The sequence below is a fragment of the Leptinotarsa decemlineata genome, unplaced genomic scaffold (genome assembly GCF_025532065.1).
Source record: "Leptinotarsa decemlineata unplaced genomic scaffold, Ldec_3_MD MMD2_tig00026299_RagTag_RagTag, whole genome shotgun sequence".
NCBI lineage: Eukaryota > Metazoa > Arthropoda > Insecta > Coleoptera > Chrysomelidae > Leptinotarsa > Leptinotarsa decemlineata.
The window spans coordinates 12620940-12635344 of record NW_027412676.1 but is presented as its reverse complement, the minus strand read 5'-3'; positions in this window follow the sequence as shown (position 1 = coordinate 12635344).

Here is a 14405-nt window from a genome sequence, read left to right as displayed (position 1 = left end):
TATATCGTGGTATTAAACACGCCCCAAGAAGCTATTGAACAATGAAACATCTGTTGGGTGAAAATCTCACAATGAAGTGTTATTTGTTATTCGAATACGATATTTTATCATATATAACCTACAGCCTGTAACTAACTCATTTTATATATAGAACTGAAAAAGTAGAGCTTTTTTCCTTATTAGGTATGTAAAACTTAATTCGATTACTTCTCTATTCATGAAACTATAATGTGCTTTATCTCAATATTCATAATAGTAATGCTGCACAAACGGCTTCCCTAGAAAAATGTGAGACAGTGGTAATAATGACAGAAAATTCATTGTCCTTGGTGCCTTTTTGTAAATGAGGGTTGATTGATACTGAGGATTTTTCCGATATATTTTCTCATCCGTATTTGGTGAATTGTTGGAGAGTAGCGAACCAGAGTTGTTTTCAATAGAACACCCAGTATATACCGATATATTTAGATTTAACATTTCATCAGCTACTTGAAGATTTTTTGATTTTGAAATTGCGCTAAGCATCGCGTCGCCAGGTTATTCGAGTAATGGAGGAATATTTTTTTACTTAGCTGAATCATGAGGATGATTATGGATATTTCAAGATCAGGTAATGATACATTGCTTTATCGGGTGACCGATAAAGCAATATAAAACACAAATCCTTTATTAAACAATAAAGCTTACAAAATAATTCAAAATTACACAAACTCACTTCATTTTTGATGAAAACAACTTTGATGATATTTTGTCACTTCAACTTTCGAAGAATCAATCGTCTAATTTTTTTGGAAAACATTGAAATTCGAACAGAATGAAATTTCAAATTGGCATACACTGTCTGTTTAAAAAATGAAATGAATTTTCATATTTCTGAACAAAGATATATTTGCCCATTGATTTTTATTTCGTCCCCTTGAAAGTAGTCCCCCTCAGATATACTATATTTGTGCCAGCGATGCAGTTCTGATATGCATTTGCTAGTATCTATCTATGTCCTTGAGCTCTCCCAGAGACTTGATTTTTATCTCCTCACGGGTCCTATTACGGGCCTCTTCAATTTTGGGAAAAGAAAAAAGTCACAGGGGATCAAATCTGGTGAATACGGTGTCTAAGGCATGATCGCGGTATTGTTTTAGGCCAATAAATCACAAGCAAGCAATGACGTAGGTGAATTATCATGATGCAGAAGCCATGAATTGTTTTTCCATAATACCGGACGTCTTACTTGTAAATATTTTTCTGACTCAGAGTACAATTACCGCATGCCGCTGTCAACATTTCAAGTGTTCTTGGATACCCAGTTCAATTTTTTACAAGACATTCGATGCAAATTCTTTGATCCATTTTTTCAAAACGCCGAGCAAATCTGAAACTGTGAACATATATTCGAGTCGAGTGTACAATCATAACAAAATTAAAAACATCGTTAATCTAATGTACGTAATCAGCGAAATTTTAACATAGGATGGATCTTTCAAAAACAAATCTTAAATGAGCTCGAATTGTTAATCATCTTGGTATTAGTCTCATTCTAGAATAATTTTTCAGGCGTACTGGCATTTCTTCTGGAATTTTCTTGAAAGCCTTGAAGATTCATCATTTCGTGTTTTCTATAACAGACAACTCATTCAACATAACCCCAAAAAATATTTTCGTGTCAGGTGATTTGGGTGGCAATAGAAATGGTCTATCCCTACCTATCAACTTATTTTGAAAATTATAGTGTAGGGCAGTCTTGAAATTTGATAGTACATAATCCTGTTTCAGTAAAATAGTCACCCTCGTTTATATGGGACGTTATTCAATATACATCGAGAAGAAAATGCAAAAAAATACCTTACCAACACGATGTTGATGATAGGTGTTCAGAGCAAATCAAAAGTTTTCAGCTACATATATAATAACGCACATTGAGCAGATTCACAATTTCATTCTGATGAAAATAGTATGTAATCGAAAAAATTATGTTTTGCTTATAAGGTTGAAAACGTCTAAGACCATTTTTTCAATACTGCATAACAATTTTTTTTAGAAAAAGTAAAAAAGAATTTTTTTATGTTAATATCCAATCTGTGATTTTTTTTTCACCAACAGAAAAGAAAATTTCTCTACATGAACCAAAACTTATTTGTGTCCTATTTGCCAATCTTCAGAATCAGAACTCAGAAAGAACTCAAAGGAAAAACTCACTGGTGATCTTTGTAACACCCTCTATGTGTAGGAAGATATTTGTCATATTTGTATCCTTGTTATGAAATTATTTCAATAAACAACTCAGTGACACACGAACAAGAGCTTTCACCTCTTTTGAATCCAGAATTCAGCCCGAGAAAAATTAATTTCACTCGCCTTTACGTCGGCTTGATATTTTCGAGAGACTTGAATGGAAATATGCATTAACGCCTCGAAACTCTTATGAATAGAATTTTTCAGGCCCTCTAATTTGGCTATCAATCATTTGTTATTAGTAATTGAAGAATAGCGGTAATGGATCAACCTTTCAGAGTTTTTGTGCCCTTATTCGACTAAAAAGTTTTGGGATGAAAATGTATCGCTTCCGGTGCTGTCGTTGCTGGCTCGAAAATACTCAGTACAGTATTTATACGGGTATGATGACCGCAATTTAACTCTAGAATAATAAAATACAGGAATGTTTCTTTTCAAACTCTTGAATAGGGAAATATTGTTGTTAACTTGCAGTCTAACCTTTGGTAGGAATATATCACTATCATCACAAACTATGCAACGGATTTTGATGCGGGATTTCTGAAGATAAAGTGATTCAAGAGGAAGGTTTGTATGCATTTAACATGCGTAATATAGTAGAGAAACATAATACTTTTAGAGGTTTCTAATGTGATGTCGTAAATAAACACATTTTTGCACTTACATTGCAAACACTGGTTGAACCTTACGAAATAGATACAGTGTTGTACACCCTAAAAAGGTCTAGGGAAGACCGAGGACAATAGAAACGAAGCACATAAAAAATCAACATATCAACTGTAAACCTGGCAAACCTATAGAACGTTACAAAGAGATGACTGATGTGTTTCATCATAAACGTTTCTAGAGCTTTGTTTGTAAACTTTTCGGTACCTTTTAGAATTGTGTTCACTTCACCACTTAGGTAAGTATTGAGTTTCTGTCATATTTATTTGTTCGGTTAGGATGTTTTAATGAGCTGACTTTGTTTAGTTTCTTGATAAATTAGACGGTAAAGAAAATAAATGTCCCTTTGTTTCATAAATTAGGAAGGGGACAATTGAAACATTATTTCAATTGTTCCCGGTATATCATTAAACATTGTTTCAATTGTCCCCGGTAGAAGAATTTTTTTAATTTTTAGCAATGCTGTGATTTTGTATACTTACATAGCAACATGTTTTGTTGTAGGATGACTAGAAAAAGAATAAGGAAGTAATGGAGACTGAAAATTCTATCAGATATGTTGTAGCTAAATTTGGCTTGTGTTTTGTATCTTTGAGTAGATTTATCGAAAAGAAAAAGAAGGCATTTTAACAGTACACCGAGTGTTCAGTGCAGTTTGAATTGTGCTTCTACTAGACAACCATCAGTCGCATGAAAGCATCAATTGTTCAGACTATTGCAAAGAAAATGGCTTTGTCGTCTTCTCTTTTTCCCCGCAATGCTCCCATAAGCTACAACTGCTTGATAGGTCAGTATATGGCCCTTTCGAGAAAGCTGTGAACTCAGCCAGTGATGCATGGATTACGAATAATCTAGGTGAAACTATGTCGATTTACGATATTCCCGGCATAGTTAAGACAGCTCTTTCTATGACCCTTACACAATCGATTATTGTAGCAGGATTCAAGTGCACTCCTTTGATAGGGACATATTTTCTTATTCAGATTCTGTTCCCTCCTATGTAACGGATAGACCAGAAACCACAGCTGCAACACCTCCAGATTATAACAAAAACAGCAAATCAATTATACTGAATAGTACAGATAATATTGAAGCAGGTAAATACTCTAGCACCTCAGCTGTTCAAATTCAAGGCACATCAATGATTCCTGGTTCAAATATCTTACCAATTCCGGGTTCAAGTATCAAAGAAGTTTCATCTTCAAACACAATAGTTTCAATTCCAGCCATTTCAACAATCACAGGTCCAAGTACTTCAACATGCGAATTTCCTCCAGAAGTTATCCGACCGGTTCCTGATGGTCCTCCAAGAAAGAAATCAGTTGGTGGGAGAGAAAAAAAAGTCTGCAATATATACCGACACACCAGAGAAAAATGCAAAACAATAGGAATACGCTCAGAAAAAGAAGGGTGAACAAAAACTTTTGAAAGGAACGGAAGAGAAGAAAATCAAACGGTTCAGTGGTCAAAAGGATATTCATCAAAATAACGAAGATAGCAATGACGAAGATTGCTTTTGTTTGATTTGTCTGGAACCTGGAACTCAGCAAACCTGGAGAAAAATAGGTGCTCTGTGTTGATAGCTCTTATTGGTCCCATGAAGCATGCACCAAACAAGATGGCAACTATGTGCGTCATAACCGTGTGTCAGAGTAATATATTGTTTATTCGTCATGAAAATACGAGTAAACACGTTTTTTATATAAATTAAGTACTCAGTCAGATGAAAAATATATTTTTACTAACAACAGTTTATTGAAAAAACAAATATGACACTGTTTTAATTGTCCCCAGTACCTGTTTCAATTGTCACAGGGTAGGTATTCTGAAATACATATTCTTAACGAATGTTAACTAATAACAGGGACATAATGGTTGTGGCGATACCGGCCAGGGAGCTGGCAGCGCGTGTCTCTAAATAGCGCTTTGCTCTTTAGCACTTTTTGATCAGCAGCGATCGCACGCGTTTATATTAATATTTGGTATCAGCATTGTACCCTTGCGGAGCCGGGGTGGATCGCTAGTCAACGAAGTTACAATGTCCATTGAAAAGCGATTCGGTAGAATGATATCCGGTTAGGTTAGTGTGAGTAGCGGATCGTCCAATCCGTGTAAAGCATCGCACGTTGAAGGGTGAGACCTCATTAAACCCCAACTCGCACAAGTTTCGACTTTTGACGATTGTATCATACATTGTTGCCTGGGTTGATTTGTTTACAAAAAACTAATAATAGAACTGGGTGCATGGCAATGTTTCTGGTTTTACCACTCAAACATTCATGAGTAATAGGTAGGTAGAAAACTATAAACAATGGCACAGCCAGTGAAGATATGACACTAGGGCAAAGCAATGTCGTTTCTAGAACCTGTGACAAAAACAGTAGATAATAAGGTAAAAACAATTGAATTCTTTGTCATTCTATGCTCAAAAATGATTTTGAGTTGAAATAATTTGCAGAGATTTTTGTGAGTCGACAGGTACCTGTACCTAATTTAACTGGTCAACTTTAGATCATGTAGTATTCAGCTGGTCGATTGTACTTGACAATTGAAAGTTAGTTTAGCATTATTGAGACGAGAGGCCAAACAGCCCGGAACTGGTCTTCAAGTGTGTCTGTTTCTATAATTGAAAATCGATTCCAGCAGTTGTATCACCAAAAGCATATACAGGAAATAATTCTGTCAAAAATCCTGCTCTGACACCTGTTGGATATAATCCAACGCCTTTCGTGGTATTAGCCAGGGAAATAGTTGTTCTGATAGGTGTGTCAGTTCATTAACCTACACTGTAGATTAGTCGAGACTGGCCTGAAAAATTGTTCTTTCAGTTAATTTTTTATTACTATGAATATTTGTAGATTTTCAAAAGGTAGCTATTGGGTTGTGAATAGTTCGGAGATACTAAGAATTGTTGGAAATCGGTATTGAAATGATCGCAAAACGCCGTCTTTTCATGGGTCTCTTTTATTTTGGGAACAGAAATAACTCGCAGGAGACCAAATCTGGTGAATATGGTTGCTGAGGCGTGATTACGGTATTGTTTTTCACAAGAAAATTACGAAAAAGCCACGACGAGTGAGCAGGTGCATCATTGTGATACAAAAGTAATGAATTGTTTCTCCCACAATACCTGCCGTTTTCTTTGTATTTCTCCTCGCAAGTGGCACATTACTTTAAGATAGTACGATCATGAGGCAAGAACTTCTGATGCACTACGTCACATTATCGAAGAAAACAGTGAGCAAAATAGGATGTACGAGGCCCGCGAAATTATAATATTCACCTTATTTTTCAACAGTCCACGTAGTCTCAATTGTCTCAATTATCTTCAAGCAATGAAAACATTTTGACAAATGTATTCATTGCTTGAAGTTCTTGACCTTTAGACCTCCAATGGACTTATGTCTTGATTCCATCTGACAATTTCACATTATCGAGATTTTATAAATTTTGATTTTTCCATACTGTTCCTCCTGAAATTGGGCACACTGTATATATTCTGAACCAGCCTGCCGATCATCTTGGTTTCGTTCAGGATTGGAGACCTGCTCCCTTACCCTTTTAACTGATGTTTGTCAGAAGGACAAACGGGTCATAACTGAATGGGTGTTGTTGGTATGGCGGCAAGAATGTCCTCAGACATCAGTACCGCCCTTCACGATGTACCCCTGCCTGGATGGGGTGAATTGGATGAAAACGTTGTTCATCTTTCATCGGAGGATATAGGGGCCTCATACGACAGAGTGTCGGGGCCTTCTATATCGAGAGGGGTCGTCTATAGCGTAATCCATAGCTTCCCTGACTAATAGGTTTTCATGAGTTTCTGCGTTATCAAAAACTCTTTGATTTCTCGACTGAATGGACTGCCGAATGGAAGGTAGCTGCAAATCTCTGCGGATGGCATCGTTCCGCACGAACCAAGGAGCATTCACAATCATCCTCATTAGCTTGTTTTGTAATGTTTCCAAAATGGAAATATTAGTCGGAGCCGCTTGTCCCCATACGCCTGAAGCATACATGATGACAGACTTGAACATCGTATTGTAGATGGTAATTTTGTTTTTTAGACTCATTTTTGATTTTCTATTTATCAGAGGGTACAGACGTGCTATCCGACCCTCGATCTTAGATTTGACGGACATTATGTGCGGGTTCCAAGTGAGTCTACGGTCTATCAGAAGGCCGAGGTACTTTACCCGCGCTTGCCAGTCAATCTCCCTTCCAGAGATTCTCACTTTCCTGGCCGGAGAAGATTTCAATCTTCCCATGGTTATTGCCTGAGTCTTATCCGGGTTCACTCGAATCTTCCAGTCAAGGTACCAGCGCTCGAGGTCGTCCAATGCACGTTGCATATAGACGACACCGAGCTCCCGACCCATGGAAGACGAGAGGAGAGCCGTGTCATCAGCGTAAAGAGATATTTTCACACGCTCGTGCCTCGGAAGGTCACTGGTGTAGAGTGAGTATAACGTCGGAGAGAGCACGGCCCCCTGTGGCACTCCAGCAAGGATCTCTCTGTTATCAGACAGAGATCCCTCTACTCTAACCTGAAATGTCCTACCTTTCAGGAAAGACCCGATCCACCGGATCAGACCCCGAGGTAGGTCGAATATGTTTAGCTTATGCAGAAGACCTTCGTGCCAAACTCGGTCGAAGGCCTTCGAGATATCTAATAGGACGATATGCACTTTTTTATTTGTGTTCAACTCGCTGATTGTGTTTTCGACCAGCCTCAGAGCCTGTAACTCAGTGGAGTGGTCCCTCCTAAAGCCGAACTGCTCATCAGGCAGAACATTTCGGTCCTCAACTTCTTCGTTGAGCCTTTGGAGAACAACTCTTTCAGCCAGCTTAGCCGCCGAAGAGAGTAGACTTATCGGACGATAGTTCTGTGGGAACAGCGGGTTCTGACCCTGTTTTGGGATCATGACAACGACCGCATGCTTCCATCTGCTGGGGAAGTATCTGAGGGACAGCGAACTGTTAATTATATTCAGTAAGCACTCAACGCAGTTGTCCGGGAGCTTCTTCAACAACTTGTTAGTTATTGAGTCAGCTCCCGGTGCCTTCTTAGCCTTTGCGGCTTTAATATATCCCTTCAGCTCTTCCACAGAAGCTGGACGGATGTCGTCATCGTCATCTTCCCTGAGGAGTCGGTGAACCCGGTCTTCCAACAGCATATCACGATCAATGTCGTCATCATCATCAACGTTAAGCTGAAACTGACGTTCCATCGTGTCAGCAAAGGCTAACGCTTTGTCGGCGGGGGAGTAGCACACTCCGCGCTCTCCGTGAATGGGTGAGAGAGCAGTCTTCTTCCCCTTAAGCCTGCGAGTGACTCGCCAAAGCTCGTCACTCCCAGGTTCAAAGGATTCCAACAGCTCTTCCCACCTTTCGTTTCGATGATCAATGATGGCCTGCTTGACTTGATTGGCCAACCTGTTTGCCGCAGTTTTATCCCCTGGGAAAAGGGTTCGCTGATAGAGCCTTCTCAGACGATTTCTCTCCCGTATCAAGGCTTTGATACGGGGGGGAAACTCATTATAGCTCCTCAGCGGACACTCCTCCCTGGAGGTGGCCGCTCGAAGAGCATCATTCACGGAAAGCTCGAAACGCTCCACTGCCGCGTCGAGTTCGTCAGGAGAGTCGAGTACCTCAGGAGGGGCGCGCATCTCTTCGAGTTGGGCTGTGAAGATATCCCAATCCGTCTTAGATCTCACGCAATAACCAGGGGGAGGAAGTTCATCGCCCAATACCAGGACTACTGGGTTATGATCGGAGTCCAATTCCGACAGAACGTAAATTTCGCTAGTCAGAGAGACATTTCTGAGAAGCGCAATGTCTAGTACATCAGGCCTAGTCTGCCCGCGATAGTACGTAGGCTCATCTGGTCCCAGCACTAGATATTCATGTCTGTCAACATGCGCATGGAGCGCCTGGCCGTTTCGATTAGTGGCTCTGCTCCATGGTCTGTGCTTGGCATTGAAGTCACCAGCAGCAATTGTCGGAGTGTCGCTTCCCATCAGCAGTTCATCCAGTGATTCAGGGAGTAATCGAACGCTCGGGGGATTGTAGACCGAGATTATTCTATGACAACCCCTGCTCAGTCGAATTTCGACACCTACAGCCTCAGTTCCGTGTAAACGGGCACTGTCAATGCCGTATTGTACGCACTGAAGAGATCGTTTGGCAAAAATGCCAACTCCCCCTCCAGCACGTCCAACACGTTCTCTATGAAAGAATCTGTAGTTTGGAATGACAATAGATTCGTTCCTCAGATGTGTCTCTTGTATTAGAGCTACATCGATGTTATTGTCTATCAGGAAGTTTTCAAAGTCTAGTTTCTTTGAACGAATGCCATTAGCATTCCAAAAAACTATCTTAAGAGATCTAGGCAACGTTGGTTGTCTAGACATTGGCAGTTCCAGTTAACACGTCAGTATTCACCGTGAACATTTTCTGTAACACGGGGAATTGTACGAACAACTTTTTCATCTGATCCAATGCGGAACAGATGTCTGAAACCCCCTGCGTCTGAGGAGAGGGCCCAGGTTGAGAGGGGGCAGGCTTTGCAGAACTGTTGGCACCCTTGGATGCAGCCCTTGCAAAGCTGACCCCCTCTTGAACGCGACCAGATCCCACAGGTCTTGTTGGAGGGGTTGGCTTCCTTGCAGAAGACTTCCCCTTTTGTTGTACCTTCGGGTATGACGGGCATCCACGGTAGTTGGCGGTGTGGGCCCCCTTACAATTATTACATTTCGGGGGGTCAGTCCTAGCCTTTTTGCAGGCATTGGTTAGATGCCTGCCGGCGCACTTTACGCAGATGGGGACTGCTAGACAGTTACGTTGACAGTGGCCGAAACGTTGACATCGGTGGCACTGACCCACCGAAACTTTGGGATACTGAGGTTCAACCTGTACCTTCATGCTCAGGAGTTCCTTGACCTCGAAGATGTGCCTTTGGTCCCTGCTCAATAGGACAAGAACCATCGGCATGGGCTTGTTGTACCGCTTCATACGCGTTACAGATGCGAGATCAAAGCCTCTGGCTTCGAGCTCCTCACGAACGTCTTCTGTCGCCAGATGTTCTGGCACTCCCCTGAAAACAGCACGGATTTGCCGTTCTTCAGGGAGCGAATAAGTGTGGTGAGGAATCTTTTCCTTCACCAACAATCTAGACAGCCGACGATAGTCGTCAGGAGTCTCGGGTATTCTGAACCAACAGTCTTCAGTATGGAACCTGATTGAAAAGTGTGCCTATGAGAAATATAAAAATTTAAGAAAAAATATACCTGGAACTCACATGGAAGCACTTTCTTGAATAGGGCAACTGAATAAAATAGGGCTGTTTAACTCATGTTTCATGCAAATGTAAGACACTGGATCACATCAGGCAAGCAATTTATAGACAATACACACACTATGTCCAGAAAAATATGACTTACATCCAAGAATGGGCCTATACAAACTAGTATAGAAAACAAGAGTGTGTATGGGAGGAAAACGCGATAAACTCAAAAGGCTGCAGTATTTTCTGGATACTTGATAGTGAAACCTATTTTTTATTTAAAAAATCTGTACTTTTTTCGACGTATAGATGGCATATGAAACATTCTCATTTCAAGTGAATTTCAGAATTTCAGATTATATTTCAGCTCGTGAACCCTCAAGCATAACCCAGAGGAGTTATCTCCGATTTAACTGAACATCTACTATTACTCAGAACATCATTATTCATTAATTTGGTAATCACACAATGGAGTGTGTGACTAAACCTCTGATATATGAATATGGTTCATTAAAGCGTAGTCCAATTAGCAATTCGCTCTGTACTTAACCATACCATAGGACCATTTACACAAAATTTAAGAGCAATTTTACAACAGGATTTTGACAAATGAATCGGTACATTCCCGACGAACAAAGCATTTGTAAAATATGAGTAATGCCATCTCATTTTCATAATAGGTCTTGAACGGAACAAAGTAGTGATGAACAATTATGTTCGTTAACTGAGGAGCGGCAAGTGTGTGTGATGGTTTGCAAAGTTCAAGAAGAATCAGCCGGCAATGTTCAGCGTGATTAAGGGAATTTGGAAACTCTGGCGAGAAATGAGTTCATTGCAAATCTTTTTTTTCTCTCCAGAACAAAGATGGTGCTCTCGACGCGCCTTTCGCTAACCAAGTCACCATCATCAGAAGATGACTGAAACTCCCGAAGATGACTTGAACTCCTGATGATGCTGTCTTAGTTAGCGAAACACGCGTTGACAGACAGAATTTTTTTCTTTGAATTCTTGGTTTCGATTGTTCAGTTGTTTTTTTTCTCAACCTTATAATAATAATAATAATAATAACTCTACCCGTTTGAAGTAGTGAAGTGGACTTTGGAGGAGTTGTATCAACCCGACGTAAAGACCCGAAAAATAATGCATCTCTATAGGAGTTTGCATCCCAAATCGTCCGTTCCACGGTTGTACTTCCCCCGACAACAGGGAGGCTGTGGACTTTTGAGTTTGGAGTGTCTACACGACAGAATGGTGCTGGATACAGCCTGTAAAGTCGTCAGGAGTTCGGATCCCCTTCTCTGCATGGTACGTGACCATGAGAGAGCAGGAACTGGAGCATTTCTCTATAGGGCAGCTGCCCGAGCAGCTGATGAACTCGGTATAGTTTTCGACACTGAACGAGGCGACCACAACTCTGTCACCGAGTTGGAATCTGTTCAGCAAAAAGCTCAGATGAAAGCCGCAGAGATCACCCTACTTCTGCGAAAACACAAGGATAAGCCAATGCATGGGGTCTTCTTCAATAACATTGGAGACCTTCGCTTTTCTTAGGTCGAGTGGGCTGAAGTCGGAAAATGAGGGGTTCATCATGACTTGCCAGGATGTTGTCTTCAACACCTCAGTCTACCACAGTCGCGTGATGGGTATAGAGGTTCCTGACACAAGGTGCAGGGCCTGCCGCGAGGCGCCCGAGACCTTAATGCACTTGCTATCAGCATGTCCAGCATATGTGATCTCGGCCTATATCCATCGACATGACGCGGCCCTAAGAGTGCTATATTACCATCTACGGCACTCTTACGGTATTGACGAGACACCGGTGTTGCCCTACGCTCCGGGGGATATTGAATCCGTTGTGGGGAACGATAAGTGCCGAATTTATTGGAACTATTCGTTCCCCACCCTCAGGCTCATACAAGCTAATAAGCCTGATGTGGTCCTTCTCGACCACCAGAGCAAAACGATTTTTGTTGTGTAGTTTTCAGCTCCTGGCGAGACGAATATCGTCAGAAAAGAGAAGGAAAAACGGATAAAATATCGAGATTTTCTCTTCGAACTCCGCAGACTCTATCCAGATCACTCTGTCATGATGGTTGTTTTGATTATTGGAGTCCTTGGTGGAATGATGTCCTTTCTACTGTCGAATCTTAAAATCATACCGGCTTGCCGCACTAAGGCAGAAATCTCAGCCACACAGATGCAGAAGGCTGTCATTCTTGGCTCACTGCGCTTGCTCAGGGCACATGATTCTCGGACCCAATGATCACTTACCCCACGGTGTGGGGAGTGGTCATTGGTTGATAATGCTGGCGCGCCCTCCCGAATGTATCGGGGCTTCGGGGGATAGGGCCTGACCAGCGCACACTACGGTGAAAAAAAAATAATACTTTATTTGCTCAAAGACATTCTGATACATGCGTAGAATTTGTCACAAAAATAAAACTAAAAACGAAGACTAAAACTCTTCCAAGGAATAAAATCCACCATTCAACAGGTACTTCCTAAGACATTGTTTGAATGCTTTCAGAGTTATACATGATTTAATTTCGTGGGGAAGTTTATTGTACAACCTTTGCCCAGTTAGTTCTTGAAAATGGCACATGTGAATCATTCCGCTGTCTTGTATTATTTGTTTATTGTGAATTTGTTTATTGGTTTCGAAGGAGTTTAAATTGCAAAATACAAAAACACACACTTCAAATATGTACAAACACGGCAAGTTTAAGATTTGATAGGTTTTAAAAAATTTATACAACTATATGTACGAGAGACACCAGCGATACAACGAATCAATTTTTTCTGCGATATGAACACGTCATTAAAACAAGTCTATGACCTCCAAAAACATATTCCCGATCTTAGTCGGAATTCGACCTGTGCATAATAATATTATCAGTTGTTTCTCCGTTAAAACTGATCTCATGTTTCTGAATAGATAGCTTACAGAGTTGAGTTTAGAAATTACTGATTCACAGTGTCTCCTCCAGTCAAGACACTCATCAATGTAAAGGCCCAAAAACTTAACACACGATACATTTTCCAAAACTTTATTATTAATATTTACCTGAATGGTAGGCACTTGGTTTTGTCTTTTGTTGTGAAAATGTATTGACTGAGTTTTTTCTGCATTTAGATGCATTGAATTCATGCAGAACCAGTCATAAAGATTAGTAAAAACTTCATTACATTTTTTTTCTAGAGAATAATTAGATTGTTTGGAAATAAGTATGGACGTATTGTCCGCATACAATGTGAGATGTATGGATGGGTTCACTTCAACGATATCATTTACATATATTAGGAACAATATTGGGCCTATAACTGAGCCCTGAGGAACACCTACACTGATGTCAAGATAATCCGAATTACAAGTTTTCTCCGTTTTCTTAAACAATAAACGAGTTAATTGTTTAAGTTTGAAAATATCCATATAGGACGAAACTGCAGTAACGTTAGTTACAAATAAAAGTGGTAAAAAACATAGAAATTTTCATTTCTCTTTTAATCATGATCTCCTACCACGTAGTAACGGCTACATCCATCAATTTATCATCATGAAAAATTGTCAATCTCCTTCAACCAATAGCTGTTCATATTACAGATGAGATACTTTGGATTCAAGTAACTAAATAACTAAAGAAATCCATAAGAGAGAGACAGTTTATAAACAGAAGCATAAGTTCATCTTTGAAGAAGTAAATGAGTTTATTTGATTTATACAAATGAAAGCGTTTGAATGAAAAATGCTTCTCTTGAAAGAAAAACAATTAATTTCTCCTACGGAGATATTTGAATAGTGTTCCAAGTTAACATATAATTTTTTCAGAACCCAAAAAAGTTTTGCTTCGAAATTAATTTTGCTCACACTGAAGAATGCATAATGTGATGATTTCTATTGAAATGTATGCATAATCTTGATGAAATATTGTTTTATACTTGAGATACGCGTTTATTCAGTACATTTGAATCGATGATTCAAATTCAACTTGAGAGAATATTTTTTCAGTTTATAAAAATATTTCTTCATGAATATAGGAGAGCAAGATTTCTTTAAATCGAGATAATGTTCTTTACTTTGAGATTTTTATTTTTACTGTGCAGTGTTACAAAGACTCCGCTCCTTGAGAAACAACAATTAAATGTTGGTTTGCTGACTTCAAACTTGGTCGTAGAGAAACCGATGATGCAGATCGCAGTGGACGTCCAAGTGAGGCAGTAACACCAG